This window comes from Salvelinus sp. IW2-2015, unplaced genomic scaffold, assembly GCF_002910315.2.
Source record: "Salvelinus sp. IW2-2015 unplaced genomic scaffold, ASM291031v2 Un_scaffold1940, whole genome shotgun sequence".
NCBI lineage: Eukaryota > Metazoa > Chordata > Actinopteri > Salmoniformes > Salmonidae > Salvelinus > Salvelinus sp. IW2-2015.
The window spans coordinates 77,210-82,846 of NW_019943297.1; the positions used below are offsets into that span (position 1 = coordinate 77,210).

Sequence of the window (5,637 nt, forward strand, 5' to 3'; positions counted from 1 at the left end):
CCAGTGATATACCTGCTCGAGCACGTGCTATTTAAAACCTAAATACTTTTTAGACTTTACTCAAGTAGTATTTTACGAGTCATTTTCTATTAAAAGGTATCTTTAATTTTACTCAAGTATGACAATTGAGTACTTTTCCCCCACCACTGCCCCATGCCATGTAATGGATTAGGCCCAGCTTGTGTTAAGATGTAAAAGACCAAACTGGTCCTAGATCAGTACTCCTACCCAGACATTTTATGAACACAGGCCCTGATCTCACCCTAACACGGACTGAAAACCAACAAGATATTTGGTTGATAAAATGGGGATCCTCGATTGGATGAACGGGCTTCACAGATATGTTACCTGGTAACTGGTAACTTTAATAAAATGTGGCTCAGTGGTTATCAGAGTCCGCTTGAATAGCTAACACACAAAAAAATTGAGTACTCTTTTGGACTTGTAATCTGTGGGTGTCACGGAGAAGGCCGATACCTATGGAGTGTACACCCGTTTAAATGGGGTAAGGCTGTACTGTGTATATACACAGTGGACAAAACATTAGGAACACCTTCCTAGCATTGAGATGAATCCCCCCTTTTGCCCTCAGAACAGCCTCACTTCATCAGGTCATGGACTCTACAGGTTGTTGAACAGCGTTTCCACAGGGATGCTGTTCCATGTCGACTCCAATGCTTCCACAGTTGCATCCAGTTGGCTGGATGTCCTTTGGCTGGTGGACCATTCTGGATACACACAGGAACTGTTGAGTGTGAAAACCAGCAGCGTTGCAGTTCTTGACACAAACCGGTACGCCTGGCACCTACTACCATACCCTGCTTCAAAGGCACTTACATATTTTGTCTTGCCCCATTCACCCTCTGGAATGATACACAATCCATGTCTCAATTGTCTCAAGGCTTAAAATCCTTCTTTAACCCGTCTCCTCCCCTTCATCTACACGGATTGAGTGGATTTAAAGTGACATCAATAAGTGATCATAGCTTTCACCTGGATTCACCTGGCCAGTCTATATGGCAAGAGGTGTCCTTAAAGTTGGAGTACACCCCTACGCAATTTATACAGTAAGACTCCACAGTGGGATTTCAACTTTTATTTTATATTTTATTTAACTAGGCAAGTCCGTTAAGAACAAATTCTCATTTCAATAACGGCCTAACCCGGCAAACTCATGATTGGGTATTGTTGTGTAGATTGATGAGAAAAACATCAATTTTAGAATAAGGCTTTAACATAACAAAATGTGGAAAAAGTCAAAGGGTCTGACACTTTCCAACAGCACCGTATGTAGCAATTAGCCTGGGGGGGACAAGGCCGAGCTAGGTCCGGTGAATTAGCCTGGGGGGACAAGGCCGAGCTAGGTCGCGTGAATTAGGCCTGGGGGGACAAGGCCGAGCTAGGTCCGGTGAATTAGCTGGGGGACAAGGGCCGAGCTAGGTCGGTGATTAAGCCTGAGGGGTTGCACAGGCCGACTAGGTCGGTGAATTAAGCCTGGGGGACAAGCGACGAGCTAGGTCCAGTGAAACAGACGTTTGTATAGCAAACAATTACGAATATTTATCTAGGATATGTCGGTCAGCAAACAAAGTGTGTCTGCCACATTGTGATGATTTGATCAATTTGAAGAGACTCGCAAGAAGATGGCCTCAAAACCCACATTGTTATTCAGGTTTCATATTTCTCCAATGTTTTATTACATGGTAGGGACGAGGTTAAGGAAATGCCTCGAAGGTAGGAGGGGTTATAATATGGTTTTGAGAGTAAAACAACAATAATAATAAAGTCTGCATTTGATATTGCTAGGGACAGGATGTGGCAAGAAGTAGGGACAGGAAGTGGTAGGGACAGGATTTGGACAGGAAAGCAGGGGAAGCAGGATTGGGACAGGAAGTAGGGATAGGATTAGACAAATGTAGGGATAGGATTGGACAGAGAGTAGGAATGGAGGACAGGAAGTAGGGACGGATGGGAAGGAAAAGTAGCAGGCTTTGGACAAGGAGAGTAGGAACGGATTGGACAGGAAGTAGGGAAGGACCTATGTCCAGATGGACTAGAAACATTTCCAGAGAGAAAGTAGATGAAATGGATAAAACTGACAAAATCAAGTAGTTCGACTGGCCTTTCCGTCCCAAATGGCACCCATCTATACCGTCCATGCCATATCATACTGTCTACTCACTTCCCTATAGCCTATGCGGGCCGCTGGTCAAAAGCAGGACCTTATACGGGAAGATGAGTAACATTTTTGTACAGACTAAATTCAGAGGCGATCTGCATTAAGTAGCGAGGTGGTCGAATCACAGGCGATCCTGCATTAAGTAGCGAGGTGGTCAAATCAGAGGCGAATACTGCAATTAAGTAGTCGAGTGGTCGAATCAGAGGCGATCTGGCATTAAGTAGCGAAGGTGGGTCGATCAGAGTGCATCCTGCTTAGTCGCTGAGGTGGTCATCAGAAGGCGATCCTGCATTAGTAGGCCGAGGTTGGCGAACTCAGATGGCGACTTCCCTGCATAAGTGCGAGGTGGTCGCGAATTTCAGAGGCGATCCTGCAGTTAAAGTAGGCGAGGTGGTCAAATCAGAGGCGATCCTGCATTAAAGTAGCGGGGTGGTCGAATCAGAAGCGATCCTGCATTTAAGCTGCGTAGGTAGTCGAATCAGTAGGCCGATCCTGCATTAAGTTGCGAGGTCGGTCGATCATAGTCGATCTCTCGCATTAGTAGCGAGTGGGTCGATCACAGTCGATCCTGCATTAAAGTTCCGAGGTGGTCGATCAGAGGCGATCACTGCATTAAGTCCAGTCGAGGTGGTCAGTGTTGGACAACGGTAAGAAGTGTTCTTTCTCCTTTTTAGTTAATGAAAGGATTAAATAAATTTACACTTTAACCATTTCATTTCAAGTCCTACTTAAACATATAAATAAAAAACCAGGGGGAGAGAGGCGAGAAGATAGACGATTGGTTTATTCAGTAACTGCTTCATGCCCCCATGGTGACTAGAACCTTTTCCATATTAAGAAATGCATAGTACCCATTCATGCATAGTTCCCTTCCACCCATCATGCATAGTTCCTTCCTACCCCATCTTCCCTTGAAGGATCCCAATCTGAATTGGGTAAAGTAATAGAGGGTAGGGGAGGGGGGAAGCTTGCTTTCCACTGTCTAACCCACTGTAGAGCTTTCCTTCAAATAAGGTAGGAACGGTGCGTTAAAGATTCTACAGGGCCTAGGACGTCTAACTGTCTCCATGTTGATTGATGTTGTTACCACTTCCTTGACGTCCCAAAAAAGCACCCTATTCCTTGTATAGTGCACTACTGTAACCAGGACATAGTAGTAGTGTAATTTACAGGGATAAGGTGAATATTTTGTACGTACATCTCAACCTGTCCACTTAGCTGTCTGTCCTCCATCCATCAAAAAAGCAGAAAAACAAATGGAGCCATCTGTTCACTCTCAGTCCTTCCTTCCTTCCTTCCTTCCTCTCTGTGTACACTAACCACTTTGTAAACGCTTGTTAAAAGGCAGTGGGCCCTCGTACTGTACAGACAGACAACATGAGCCACAGCAAGACAGAGCACTACTTCTTGATATGGCAAAAGTCAACAGAAAGACTTCTCTTCTTGGTTAGTCAGTCCATCCAGGCCTTTTGATTCGGAGCCGAGGGGTCGTCGTGGGATCGGCAGGCGTCTTGCGTCTCCAGGGCGCGCTGTCCGAAATGACACCCTATTTCCCTATGTAGTGCGCCGACTTTGAACCAGGCCCTATGGGGACTCCCTATCGGTTCTGCTCAAGTACGTGCACAAATAAGGGAAAGGGGTGCCATTTCAGAGGCCAGCCTGCCATTTACCAAGATGAACTTCCGAATGAAGAACCGATGAGTGGCTGCGTATGACAACGAGGAGAGAGGGGTAGGAGGCGGCGTCGTCTGTTGCATCATGGAGGAGGAGCCCGTCTGGTCGAATTGTCATGGTGGTAGAACGCTGGCAGCCCTTCTATTCTAACACCGTGTCCTTGGATGGAGAGGAAGAGGGAGAAGAAGGAGAGAGAGAAAGGAGAGAGAAAGGAGGGGAGGAGAAGAGAGAGAGAAAGGAGAGGGGAGAGAGAGAGAGGAGGGGAGAGGAGAGAGGGGAGAGGAGAAGAGAGAGGGGAGGGAGAGAGAGAGGGAGAAAAGGAGAGGAAAGAAAGGAGGAAGAGAAGGAAGGAGGGGGAGAAAGTAGGGGAGAGAAAGAGGGGAGGAGGAAGAGGAGAGAGGAAGGAGGGAAAAAGAGAGGGAGGAAAGGAGAGATGGAGGAACCAAAAGATCACCAGAGAGGGAGAGAAGAAAGGAGGAGAGGGGAGAGAAAGGAGAGGAAGAAGGAGAGTAAAGACAGGTAGGGATAAGGAAAGGAGAAGGGGAGGAAAGGAGAGAGGGGAGAGAGAAAGGAAGCGAGAAAGGAAAGAGGGAGAGAGGAGAGAGGGGAGAGAGAAAGGAGGAGAGAAAAGGAGAGAGGGAGAGAGGAAAGAGGGGTGCACATACCTAACAACGGACCTGAAAACCAACAAGATATTTGGTTGATAAAAATGGTGATCCTCGATTGATGAACGGGCTTCCACAGAATAAGTTACCTGGTAACCTGGTAACTTTAATAAAATGTGGCTCAGTGGTATCAGAGTCCCGCTTGAATAGCTAACACACAAAAAATTGAGTACTCTTTTGGACTTGTAATCTGTGGGTGTCACGGAGAAGGCCGATACCTATGGAGTGTACACCCGTTAAATGGGGTAAGGCTGTACTGTGTATATACACCGAGTGGACAAAACATTAGGAACACCTTCCTAGCATTGAGATGAATCCCCCCTTTTGCCCTCAGAACAGCCTCACTTCATCAGGTCATGGACTCTACAAGGTGTTGAAAGCGTTTCCACAGGGATGCTGGTCCATGTCGACTCCAATGCTTCCCACAGTTGCATCCAGTTGGCTGGATGTCCTTTGGCTGGTGGACCATTCTGGATACACACAGGAAACTGTTGAGTGTGAAAAACCCAGCAGCGTTGCAGTTCTTGACACAAACCGGTACGCCTGGCACCTACTACCATACCCTGTTCAAAGGCACTTACATATTTTGTCTTGCCCCATTCACCCTCTGAATGATACACAATCCATGTCTCAATTGTCTCAAGGCTTAAAAATCCTTCTTTAACCCGTCTCCTCCCCTTCATCTACACGGATTGAAGTGGATTTAACAAGTGACATCAATAAGTGATCATAGCTTTCACCTGGATTCACCTGGCCAGTCTATCATGGCAAGAGGTGTCCTTAAAGTTGGAGTACACCCCTACGCAATTATACAGTAAGACATCCACAGTGGGATTTCAACTTTTATTTTATATTTTATTTAACTAGGCAAGTCCGTTAAGAACAAATTCTCATTTACAATAACGGCCTACCCCGGCCAAACATCATGATTGGGTATTGTGTGTAGATTGATGAGAAAAACATCAATTTTAGAATAAGGCTTTAACATAACAAAATGTGGAAAAAGTCAAAGGGTCTGAACACTTTCCAACAGCACCGTATGTAGCAATTAGCCTGGGGGGGACAAGGCCGAGCTAGGTCCGGTGAATTAGCCTGGGGGGACAAGGCCGAGCTAGGTCC

The 5,637-nt window shown here is 46.2% G+C and overlaps 1 long non-coding RNA gene across 1 annotated transcript in view; it reads left to right on the top strand.

Moving 5' to 3' along the window:
- The first annotated feature begins 2,274 nt into the window (after nt 1-2,274).
- The window catches only part of LOC139024843 (uncharacterized), a 4,993-nt gene continuing 1,630 nt past the window's right edge, over nt 2,275-5,637 (top strand). Inside the window, exons 1-2 of the long non-coding RNA XR_011476209.1 lie at nt 2,275-2,329; nt 2,570-2,600. This is a non-coding gene — a long non-coding RNA (uncharacterized lncRNA). The remainder of the gene's footprint in view (nt 2,330-2,569; nt 2,601-5,637) is intronic.